Here is a 13,478-nt window from a genome sequence, read left to right on the forward strand (position 1 = left end):
GCACATAAAATAGCAAAAGACATCCTCCTAGTATTGTAGTATTAAATTGTGCCTTTTATTTAAGCCATTGGGTTGCATATTCAAGAACTTCCTTCTATGCCCCCCCCCCCTTGCGGGGATCCCGACTCTCTCAAGTCCTTGTACGACTAGTCTAGATGTATCACCTCCATGAACTACCGCAAAGTGTAGACTTGCCGCAGACACGTTGCGACTTTCATAGTGGGGAACATCAGAAATATGTTTCAGAATCCTAGACTTGATTTCATTTGTAGTGCACCCGATATACTGCAGGTTACATGCTTCACAGGTAATTAAATACAATTTAGTATTACAATTTAAATAGGACTGAATAGCATACTCTTTATTATTTGAGGTGGATTTAAAACATCTGTTGATCTTAGTATGGTCACAACATATACCATTTTTGTGACCACATTTGTAGCTGCCCTTTTTTAAAAGCAAAGTTTGTTTTGGAGTTTTTTTTATCTTGGTAAAGACTAGTGCTTATTATATTCTTTAAAGTAGTAGGTCTCCAAGCTACACATTTTATACCCTTTGTTACTATGTCCATCCACTGTTGATCACAGGCCAGTGAGGGTAAGTATTTATTAATTATTTTACATATATCAGAAAAATCCTCACTGTATTGTGTGACAAAGGTGGTAACTGATTGTTTGGGCTGAGATGAATGGGTATACTGACAAGTTGGCTTTGTTGGAGGAAACACAAGGGATTTTCTATCCATAGCCAACACTGCGTTTTTAGAAATGGAAATGTGCTTGTGTTAATAAGACCTAGATAACAATCTGTTAGTTAAGCTAGTGGCTTCTTGTGTGTATGAAATCAAATCTGAGCAATGATTAGTCCTCCCTTAGGAATATTTATTTTGTATTGTATGAGGTGGGTGTCAAGAAGACACATATAAAATGGTATTGCCAGCTAACTCCTTTCTAAAGGTAGCAGTAAGGACTCTAGAAAAGGCGATACCCCCCCCCTCAGGCACAAATCCAGAAAATTAACCCCATTGACATCATGCTGAAGTCTAAAAGAAACAGAATCCAGACACGAGTTTAAGTAGTCAGAAAACAGCGGTATGGCCGCCACATCACCAGACCATTCAAAGAGCAGGTCATCGATGTAGTGACCATACCACTGTATCCTATCACAAAAGGGTTGGGTGTCGACGAGGAGAAAGCATCCCTCCCACCACGCCATAAAAATATTGGCTATGGAGGGAGAGAACTTGGCCCCCATCGACACTCCAGAGACCTGGAGATAGAAATTGGAATCAAACACAGAAAAATTGTGCCTGAGGAGGAAATCAACCACAATCCCTATATACTCCTGCAATTCCTCAGAATAATCACTATATCTATTGAGAAACCAGTGCAGCGACTGTAATGCCAGATTATGCGGAATATTGGTGTACAATGCCACCACTCCGCAGTAACCCATGTGAAGGCATTTTTCCATTCAAAAACAGAAAAGGCCTATATTACAGACCTAGTGTCTTTGAGAAAACCTGGGATAGGTGGAATCAATGGTTGAAGAAGCGTATCAATCCATTCTGACAATCTCTCAGAAAAGGAACCTATCCCTGCTACTATTAGCCTTGATGGTGGAGGGAATACACCTTTGTGGACTTTCGGGAGTATGTGAAAGATATATACGACTGGATGCTGTATATAGATATAATCCATTAAATTTTTACTCAGAAAGCCAGACTCCAAGCCTATTGTTAGTATTTTTACTATTTCAGATTGAAAAGGGAGGAGAGGGTTGCCATTCAGAAACCTATATGTATTAGTATCATTGGCATCCTCAAAATCTGAGTCTTATATACTCCACTATCCAATATGACCACCACTCCTCCCTTGTCGGCTTCTTTTATAATCAAGTCATCGCTAACTTTCAGATCTTGCAATGCTTTCCACTCATCATGAGTTAAATTCATGTGCTTGGAAAATTTAGTACAAAGGTTGACTGATTTAGTTTTATTGTATAGAAGACACAAGCCCCTCTCCACAAACTCTTGATAAGGGTCTAAGGCGAAAGACCTTGATTGTATAGGATAGATGTTCTGTTAAGAAATTCTCAATCCATGGGATGTAACAATCAAAACATGGATATCTCAGATTTTGAGGATGCCAATGATACTAATACATATAGGTTTCTGAATGGCAACCCTCTCCTCCCTTTTCAATCTGAAATAGTAAAAATACTAACAATAGGCTTGGAGTCTGGATCTTTTATCTTCAGTCGTTATAATATTACCGCTTCCAGGTGCGGTGTTCGGGCTCATCTAGTGGAGGAGCAGGTGAAAGCTGCCTTTTATCCATTGTGATTAATTAATATGCATTAATTAGAAATGTAAATGCGACTGGACATGTTTCAGTAATTTAAACAGACACAGGGAAGGCTACCTGATTGTTTCATTTTAAAACAGTATTGTCTGCTTCATATAACCACTTTAGCAAAAAAAAAAAAAACTTTTAAACTGTATTAAAGAGCATCTGTCAGCATCAACTTTACTAAATCAGGTATATTGCCATATAAGGTTGATCATGCTGATTAAAACAATACCTTAGTTATGTTTGTAGCTTTCAGCATTCCCAAGATATCAGCCTTTTTATTGTTCTGGAAATTAGCTAGTTTGAGCACCGTGGGGCTGGTCAGAAGCTTTGGGGCACTGCTGTTGTAATACTCATTCAGTCTGTGCACTCCTCAATGATTGTCAGGGCTAAAGTACATCTAATCTTCATCAGCCCTTCAGTGGAAAAAAAAAAAATGATGCAGCCACATACCCAGAATACACTTGCTCATGTTGCTTGTGGTCCTATAATTGTATAATTGTAATGTAATAACTAGTCATTGGTGGTCCAGCAGTGTGCAAATACTAAGAATGGACATTAAATGATTGGTGTCAGTGTTTGCAAATTCATGCATTCCATTAAGAATGCTGACCACTTACTGTACCTCCAAGCTACAGCCTTATCATACTGAGAGAAGTGTTTTTCTATGCTTAGAAAGCTAATACATATTACTACTGTCTTTATAATTACATATTGTGTTTTTGAATAAACCAGTAATATGTATAAGCTTTCTAAGCATAGAGAATTGCTTTCTAAGCATAGAAAACACTATAGCAAATAGTGTATAAGATATGTACATGCTATGACATAGCTCTAGGACACAGCTCTGCCCTCAGCATGCTGATGTTTAGCCCTGTCAATCAAGGGGAGGGGAGACTGTGCAGAGCACAGAGGGTGTTCCAAGGATTCAGCCTCACTCTCTGGTGCTCTGTGCTCATTTGCATATGAATAAAAATGCAGAGATCTCTGCAGTCATTTAACATACAGAGAAATGAATGGTATCATCTTAATCAGCATGCTCAACCCATACCAGGCAGTATGCTTGGTTTAATAGGGTTGATCATGCCGAGAGAGACTCTTTAACAACTTTAGACTAACCATTTTTATTGACATGGTTGGTAATTGGCTATATTTTTGCTATGTTTCTGCAATGTTTTTTTTTTTAGTTCCAGACTATATTTTTTTTTATGTTTTAGGCAAAGAAGAGTCATAAACTAAATCTAAGTCTGGACTACCAAACATGAATAATGCAACAAATAAACTACAAGCTTTAGCCATTACATAATATGTAGAGAAATTTGTATGCATTGCTTGCCTTAACTTAGTGACCTTGCATATACAGTAAAGCTTTACTTGTAGTACTTCCCTTTAAGGTAACTAAATAAATCTATAATATTAATGTCTACTGTACTTTATAAAGAAAAAGGTTACTAGATTTATTGAAAAGTTCAGCAGAAGGACATTTGTTTTCAATATTATTTACCCAAGGCATTTATATTAAAATACATACTTCTCAAAATCACCTTACTCAGAGTAAATCATTAAGATATACATAAAATGTTCTAAAATATTCCAAAAGCTTTCTAAAAAAAAAATTATATACATAAATTGAATTTGCCATTCACAAAGGTTAATGAAAAAGTAGCGTGATATCTTCAAGTTATGTTATGCAATTAAAATCTGGAGTGTGAATATGTGTTTACAGTATATTTCTAGAATCTAAAACACTCAAGGCAATAAAATATTATTTATTAAAATAGGTTAAAACAAAGTAAAAATAAAAGTAAAAATATTATATAATATGTATCAAATCAAAATAATGTACAGTATTTTATTGTAGCATATTCATTAGTCTGTTCAGATTAGTGTTAATTTATGGAAACTATACACTATTTATTTTTAAATGGATACCAACCAATGTTGGCAAATCCCACTGACTTAAAGTTTAATATTGATGATCGATCCTCAGTAACTTTTTGCTGGGGCAGTGAAGTCATGTTCATTGATCACAAGCACATTCAAGTGAATGTGCCTGAGCTGCAATACCAAAAACAGCCCTTAGACACTTGTTTAGTAGCCCCTGGTTCATTTTGGCAGAGGTCAAGCTCTGACACATGAGCCTCAAAAGAGAACAGCAAGGAGGGAGCCCACTGGCGGGTAGCAGCCAGTAAACAAGGCACCAAGGACAATTCAACAAAAATACGTAAATCCCAGGTCGAGGCAGGAAGCCAGAAGGAAACAACAAGGAAGGTATCTAGGGAGTTTAGTATGTCTCACCAACAGGTAGAATAACTCAGCACTGAACCAGGGCTCTGATCAGGTTTTTATAGCCAGAGGTTGTGTGTGTCCGTCCCTGGTCTCCAAGGTGACCAGGAAGCTTCCTTTCCTACGGCCCAATAGCAGGTGAAGGTGTGTGTGTGTGGGCTGGGAAACCTCCTCCAGCAAGGTCCATAGCTGAGGACTAAATGAGCACATTAGCGGCTGGGACGCCTGTGGATCTGCCAAGTTCATACCCTACATGGTACCCTCCGACCCTGGGAAAAAATGATGTCCCCGTCTTCCTGACAGAGCCCTCCACCAAGTAGTGGCCTCCGGAAGCGACCTTGGGAAGATCTCTCTGGATGGGCCTGATGGAACGCCCGCACCTCTGCATCCGCATGAACCCCTTCCGAGGGCTCCCAGGAACGCTCCTCAGGACCGTACCCCTTCCAGTGGATGAGATACTCAAGTACCCTCGCCGGCAGCGGGGGTCCACTATCTCCGGGACTTCGTATTCATCATCATTATTCACCTGGATGGGAGGAGGAGGAGCAGGTATGCGGTCTGGGAACGGATTGGCACGGTGTGGCTTCAATAAGGATACATGGACACAGGGTGGATGCCCAGGGATGTGGGAAGCTGGAGCTTAGCATTAACCTTGTTGACCAGGTCCATGATGTGAAAAGGACCAAGGTAACGGGGACCCAACTTCTTGGAAGGGCAGGAGAGCCAGAGGCGCTGGGTGGACAACCATACTTTGTCCCCCTTCTTGTACCACAGGGATCCTACCCTCCGGCGGTCGACTTGTATCTTCTAGCACCGTTGGGTAACTTGGAGCTACCGTAGGAGTGCCCGCTGTAGTTCTCTGAGATGCCGGAGCTGCTGGGTCACCCCTGGTACTGGGGCATCAATTGGTAGATCCAAAAGGGTTATAGGATGATAGCCGTAGTTGGCAAAAAATAGAGAGAGGCCTGTGGATGAATGTTGTTGAATGTCTTGCGTGATTTCAGCCAGGGGAAGATGACTCACCCAATCATCCTGCAGATATAAGGAGTAACATCTGAAGTATTGCTCCAGTGTTTGATTGGTCCTCTCAGTCTGTCCATTAGTCTGTAGCTAAAATGCAGAAGATAGACTGCAGGTGATGTGGAGACTCCGGCAGAAGTGGGTCCAGAATTGGGACGTGAATTAGGAACCCCTATCAGAGACGATGTTATCCGGAAACCCATGGAGCCAGAACACATGTTGTAGGAAAAGGTTAGAGGTCTCCAGGGCAGTGGGGAGGTTAGAGGTTCGGATGCAGTGGGCCCTCTTGGTACACCAGTCTACCACCACCATAATGGAGGCACAAGATTGTGAAGAGGGAAACTCCATGATAAAGTCCATTGCAATATTCCTCCAAGATGCCAATGGTATTGGCAAGGGTTGCAATAGGCCAGCGGCCGACAGGTCGGGTAGTAGGATGCTTGTGGATTGCACAAATAGGACAGGATTCTATGTAGGAGCGTACATCCGCTGCAAGGGAAGGCCACCAGAAGTGGAGTAGGTCATACTCCTGAGTATTACGCTAGCCCCTGTGGCCTGTTGTAGGGTGTTCGTGGCAGTGTTGCAGTACAGGTACCCATTAGGATGCAGTGACATAGATCCATTAGAGGTGGTAGCACAGTCCTTGTTTGAGTGGTAGGTGGACAGCCTCCTCTGGAAATGGTGAACTGGCCCTTCTGATTCCTTCAATTAGGGAATGGCGGGTAGCTAGAAAGAAAGTCATTGGTAGGATAGTCTCTGGAGGTGCAGTTTCGGTCACAGAGCAATGCATTCGGGATAGGGCGTCAGCCTTGCTTTTTTTGGACCCGGGCCTGTAGGGGATCAGTAGAGGGAAGTGAGAGAAAAAGAGGGCCCACCGTGCCTGTCGAGGTCTCAACCACTTAGCGCTGCAGAGATATTCGATGACATGTCAAAGGATGTCACGTGGGTGCCCACAAGAGAGGAAGAGGAGGAGAGTTCAGAGGGAGAGACCGAGCAGCAGATAGGGGGTAGAACTAGGAGAATCAGGCAGAAATCGCAGTGCACAGGAGGCAAAAAGCAGACTGCAAATGTATCTGGAGCAAGCCATCCACCATGCACGGTCACATCTGGCACTCCCAGGACGCCGGCACATGGCTCCGCAGTGTGGACTTTTTTTAACTTGTCCGCTGCTGACAATAGTATTACCATCTGAAGCTTGTGCTGTCAACGCATAAGTTGCGGCAAGCCCAACACTCACCTAGGAACGACCACCTTAAGAAGGCACCTGGCCTCCCATCACCGGGCCCAGTGGGAGCAACACCGTCTGAACCCACAAAGCCACACTCCCGGAGCTCCACATCCTGCCTCTTCTCCTTCTCCTCTCTCCTCCCATTTGTCCTCCACTCCACCTTCCACCTTGCCGTCGTCGCGATCATCTGGCAAAAGGGAGGCTTACATGGCCCAAATGTTTGAGCGTAAAAATTTGATGACGCCGGATAACCCTCTTGCCCAATGGCTGACCGCCGGCTTGTCAGAACTGCTAGCCTGCCAACTACTGCTATATAAACTGGTGGACTCGGAGGCCTTAAGAAAATTTGTGGCCATTGACACACCACAATGGAAGGTCCCCGGATGGAAATATTTCTCCCAGAAGGGCATCACAGAGCTATGTGGCCATGTTCAGCATCAAGTGAATGTATCTCTGGCACACAGTGTCAGTGCCAAGATACATCTGACCATAGACAAGTGGTCTAGCAAACACGGGTAGGGAAGGTACATAACTTTTACTGCCCACTGGGTGAGCCTTCTGACGGCTGTCAAGCATGCAACCCGTGGCACCCGTGTGTATTTGGTGTTACCGCCATGGAATGCATGCAGGCCTGCCTCTTCTTCTCCTCCTCCTACCCCATCCTCCCTCTCTTCCTCGGCTGACTCCTCCTTTTCCACTGCTACCGCCTCTTCCGCTGCACCCCCCCAGCTCCCCAGAACCTATTCGACATGCCAGATGAGACGTTGCCATGCTGTGCTGCAGCAGTAGTGCCCGGAAGCAAAGTGCCACACCGGTCCTGCACTCCTTTCAGCTCTGCGGTCACAGGCCGATCAGTGGCTACCAATTTGACAGTTGGTAAAGTGGTGTGCGACAACGGTGCCAATCTGCTGAGCGCGCTGAAACAGGGCAAAATGACACACATGCCATACATGGCACACGTCCTGAACTTAGCCGTGCAGCGATTCGTTACCAAATACCCCGGGGTCCAGGACGTCTTTTAGGAGGCCAGGAAAATCTCTGGTTATTTTAGACAATCTTACACGGCCATTGATTGCCTTGCTGACGTTTAGTGATGACACCACTTGCCCGTCAGACATCTGATTTGTGACTGCTCGACTCGCTAGAACTCCACCTTGTATATGCTTGAAACGTGCTGCTATCGATTACCTGTACGAACTCTGCGGCAGGTCAGGTTCTGGGTAGCTTTTTTTTTTTTCTCACAGCGCCAGTGGCTGATCATGCACGACGCATGCAGACTTTTGCGGCCATTTGATTAGATCACCAAACTGGTCATTTGCAGCCAGGGCGCCATCAGTGACACCGTACCTTATGCCTTATTTCTGGAACGTGCATTGCGTCGTATCATTGATCAAGCCATAGAGGAGCAGGAAGATGAGGAAGTCGCAATGCTGAATGATTTCCCATGGGGGGCTACTCCATCTGAGACAAGTCAGCAGGAGTCTGAAGAAGAGTCAGAGGAGGATGGTGTCGGGGGAGGAGGAGGAGCAAGAAGAGCAGGCATTAAACTTTTCTGGGATCCCTGGTGTCCGTGGCTGAGGGGAGGAGAACGATGACGACATTCTCCTGGGCGATGAGCAGGAGCCAGGCCGCTCCACCGCTTCCAATTTAGTGAAAATGTGGGCCTTCATGCTCCAGTGTTTAAAGAGGGACCCCCGTATAAAAAGCATAAAGATCAAGGACTAGTACTGGGTGGAAACCTACTTAGAACCCCGGTATACACAAAATGGCGGACATGTTACCAGCATTACAGAGGGCTGTCAGAAAGCAGCACTTCCAGGCCTTGCTTCAAGAGATGCTGCATTCTGCTGTTGTGGGCGCTGGCAGAGGAATTTCCACCTACAGAGAAACAGGTGTGGGTACCAATCCTACAGCGCATGCAAGAAGAGGGTGGTTTGAAGATGTGTTGGCCACTTCGGATATGAGATCATTCTTTCCACCAACCCATCCACAGCCGCCCTCCGGATCCAGCCTCAGGGAATGCCTAGACCGACAGGTGTCCGACTACATCGGGTTAACGGCCAATGTGGACGCTCTGAGGAGCGAGGTACCCCTGGACTACTGGGTGTGCAGGCTTGACCTGTAGCCAGAGCTGGCACAATTTGCCATGGAACTCTTGGCCTGCCTCTCGTCAAGTGTCCTGTCCAAAAGGACGTTCAGCGCAGCAAGTGGGATCGTGACCGATTAGCACACTCGCCTAGCTCACGACAGTGTTGACTACCTCACATTTCTAAAAATGAAAGAGGCATGGATCTCTGAGGAATTCAACACAAGTGACCAGTAGACCATGTTTGATTCAAATTCCTCATGACAGCTCATATCCGCCACCACCCATAACAATTTATGGTCTCTGTCTTCGGTAAATACAGCGGCATAAAAGGCCTTTTATGTCCGTTGAATGCCTAATTTTTTGGGCCTGTAATGGCTGACACTTATTTATCCTGTGAATGCCTAATGTACCACCAGCCACAGAATAAAAAAATGCTTTGCTGTCAGGTGAACGCCTGTCGGCTAATTTTTGGGGCCTGCAATGGCCGACACGTACTTCTGTATCCTGTGAATGCCTAATGTACCACCAGCCACAGAATACAAATTTATTTGCTGTCAGGGGAACGCCTGTCAGCTAATTTTTGGGGCCTGTAATGGCCGACACTTATTTATCCTGTGAATGCCTAATGTACCACCAGCCACAGAATAAAAAAATGTTTTGCTGTCAGGGGAACGCCTGTCGGCAAATTTTTGGGGCCTGTAATGCCCGACACGTACTTTTGTATTCTGTGAATGTACCACCAGTCACAGAATACAAATTTATTTGCTGTCAGGGGAACGCCTGAGGCTAATTTTTGGGGCCTGTAATGGCCAACACTTATTTATCCTGTGAATGCCTAATTTACCACCAGCCACAGAATAAAAAATGCTTTGACGTCAGGTGAACGCCTGTCGGCTAATTTTTGGGGCCTCTAATGGCCGACACTTACTTCTGTATCCTGTGATTGCCTAATGTACCACGAGCCACAGAATACAAATTTATTTGCTGTCAGGGGAACGCCTGACGGCTAATTTTTGGGGCCTGTAATGGCCAACACATACTTCTGTATTCTGTGAATGCCTAATTTTTCAGACTGGAATTGAAAATCAATGGGTCTGTAAACGTTTCTCTCAATTGTGGAACGGATGCGGACACATTTTACATACGTGTGAATGGACCCTATATGTATTTGACATGTATTGACCGGATGCTGTCAGTTCTGGCTGATTTAGGCCGAGCTATTACACTAAAACCGAGCAATATTACAAAAAACTAAATACACGTTATAACTGTATAAACGATTTATATAACTTATTAGAAAAAAAATAATAATTATGGCAACTTTTCCAAAAGCATGATCATCTCCTGCACCCCCTTCATGGCCTGGCGTTGCCTCTCCTCCATAGTCTTCATGCGCTCCTGAATGGCCCGCATATCGTTGCACTGCTTCTTTTGCATTTTGGTCAATTTGGCCTTAACCACCTCCCGACCGCCTAACGCACGGATGCGTCCGGAAGGTGGTTGATTCATTCCTCCTGGACGCATCTGTGCGTCATCTCGCGGGACGCGAGATTTCGGTCAGAGCCGGCCCGCGCATGCGCATCGCGGGCTGGCAAAAGTTAAAGAACAATTTCGTCACCAGCCTGCCAGCAACGATCATTGGCTGGCAGGCTGGCGATTTTCAAAAAAACTAATCACAAGCCGTATAACAGATCATATTAGTAAATATGATCTGTTATATGGCTTGTCTGCTCCTCTGCTGGTCCTTTTCGTCGGCTGGATCCAGCAGAGGAGCAGACTGAACTGTGAGTAGCACCAACAGTACACTTTAGCCCCAGATCACCCCCCTGCACCCCAATTAACCCTTTGATCACCCCTTTGATCGCCCCTGTCAATCACTAGTGAAAGGAAAAAAAGTGATCAGTGTAAACTGTCACTTTTTTTTTTCTCACTGGTATTGACTGTTAGGTTTTAGGGATAGTTTAGGCCCCTTGGTTAGGTAGTTTAGCGTGAGTTAGCGCCCAGCCCACCACACCGCAGTCACTTATTCGCTGTTTAGCGTATCGCTAATCAGCATTTGTACTTTTATAGTATCTGTAAGTGATCAAAACTGATCACGGTCAAATCTATAATTGTATTAGTGTCACCTTAGCTCGCCCCCAAACCCAAAACGCAGTGTTTGCCCGATCAGGCCTGATCGGTCGCCCACACGTGCGTTCACCCACGCCCGCCCCGCCGCAGTGACAAAAAATATATATTTTTTGATCACTGCACATTCACTTTACACGCGTTGCGGCGATAAAAAAAATCTGTTTTGATATTTTTTATCAACCGCAGCGGCCTCCGGTACTTCGCTAGCCTCCCCTTTGTAAGACAGGCTTGCTTTTTTTCTTGGGTAGTCTCAGGGAATACCCCTAAATTTAGTAGTCCAAAATGTCAAACAGGGGGTATTCTTCTGAAGAGGCCTACAGGATTCTGACCCAGTCGGATGAGGAGTGGGAACCCTCATCTGACGAATCTAGCGGGTCAGAATATGAACCTGTAGAAAGCACTGGCTCTCTGACCCAAAGTTCGGACGAGGAGGCTGAGGTCCCTGATAGCACCAGGCGTACCCGGCCCTCGCTAGACCACAGGTTGCGCAGGATCCGCTTCAAGAGCAGCAGAGTGGGGCTGTCGCTGCCTGATCACGTGGTGAGGCATACACCAGCAGCGCAGCCCTTCCTGGACCTAGTACCAGCACTGCCGTACAACATGATGAAGTAGCGAGCACCAGAAGGGCAGTTGAAGCTGGTACGGTGGCACGTGCAGTAGTTACCCCGTCGCAGCCACCGCACAGACAGGCCCGTAGAGCCCCTAGAATCCCTGAGGTGCTGGCAAACCCTGATTGGCAGTCACCAACTTCAGCCGCACTATTAGTTCCCCCTTTCACCGCCCAGTCTGGAGTTCGGGTTGAGACGGCTCATATCGGTTCGGCCCTGGGATTTTTTGAGCTGTTCTTGACTGCGGAGCTCTTAGACTTAGTTGTGGCAGAAACAAATCGGTATGCCACACAATTTATAACCGCAAACCGGGGAAGTTTTTATGCCCAACCTTTCCGGTGGAAACCAGTCCAAGTTTCCGAACTTAAAATTTTTCTGGGCCTTCTCCTCAACATGGGTCTAACTAAAAAGCATGAATTGCGGTCATATTGGTCCACGAACCCAATTCATCACATGCCCATGTTCTCTGCTGCTATGTCCAGGACACGATTTGAGACCATCCTGCGTTTCCTGCTTTTTAGCGACAACACCACCTCCCGTCCCAGAGGCCACCCAGCTTTTGACCGGCTCCACAAAATTCGGCCCCTCATAGACCATTTCAACCAGAAATTTGCAGATTTGTATACCCCCGAGCATAGACGAGTCCCTAATACATTTTACCGGGCGCCTTGGCTTCAAACAATACATCCCAAGCAAGCGTGCCCGGTATGGGGTCAAATTGTATAAGCTCTGTGAAAGGGCCACAGGCTATATCCACAAATTTCGTGTCTATGAGGGAAAAGATCAGACTCTGGAGCCGGTCGGTTGCCCTGACTACCTGGGGAGCAGTGGGAAGACAGTCTGGGACTTGGTGTCACCCTTATTCAGCAAGGGGTACCATCTTTATGTGGACAATTTCTACACAAGTGTGGCCCTCTTTAGGCATTTGTTTCTAGAACGGATTTGCGCCTGTGGCACCGTGCGACCTAGTCGCCGGGGCTTCCCCCAACGGCTCGTTACCACCCGTCTTGCAAGGGGGGAGAGGGCTGCCTTGCGTAACGAAGAACTGCTCGCGGTGAAATGGAGAGACAAGCGTGACGTTTACATGCTCTCCTCCATTCACGCAGACACGACAATACAAATTCAGCGAGCAACCCGTGTCATTGAAAAGCCCCTCTCAGTCCACGACTATAATTTGCTCATGGGAGGGGTGGACTTCAATGACCAGATGTTGTCTCCGTATTTAGTTTCCCGCAGAACCAGACGCTGGTATAAGAAGGTGTCTGTATATTTGATTCAATTGGCTCTGTATAATAGTTTTGTACTCTACAGTAAGGCTGGGAGAACACGATCCTTCCTCAAATTCCAGGAAGAGATCATCGAGAACCTCCTGTATCCAGAAGGTTCCGTGGCCCCATCCACCAGTGTAGTTAGCCGTCTACACGAGCAACATTTTCCCAATGTCGTTGCTGGTACCTCAACCCAACCGTCACCCCGAAAAAGATGTTGTGTCTGTAGCAGGAGTGGAATAAGGCGTGACACCCGCTATTTCTGTCCTGACTGTCCTGACCACCCTGCCCTATGCTTAGGAGAGTGTTTCCGGAAGTACCACACACAGGCACACCTAGCATAGGGATCACATCTCACCAGGACAGGCACACAGGGCTATTAGGGCCCATTCACTCACAGCTGCTGCAAACGTCTCCTTTCACATGGGACAAAGTGCATAACGTACTTCGCCACATCTTTGGGCGATTTGCGCTTTGCACATTGACCCATGGGGAAGG

This window comes from Bufo bufo, chromosome 2 (assembly GCF_905171765.1).
Source record: "Bufo bufo chromosome 2, aBufBuf1.1, whole genome shotgun sequence".
NCBI classification, from domain to species: domain Eukaryota; kingdom Metazoa; phylum Chordata; class Amphibia; order Anura; family Bufonidae; genus Bufo; species Bufo bufo.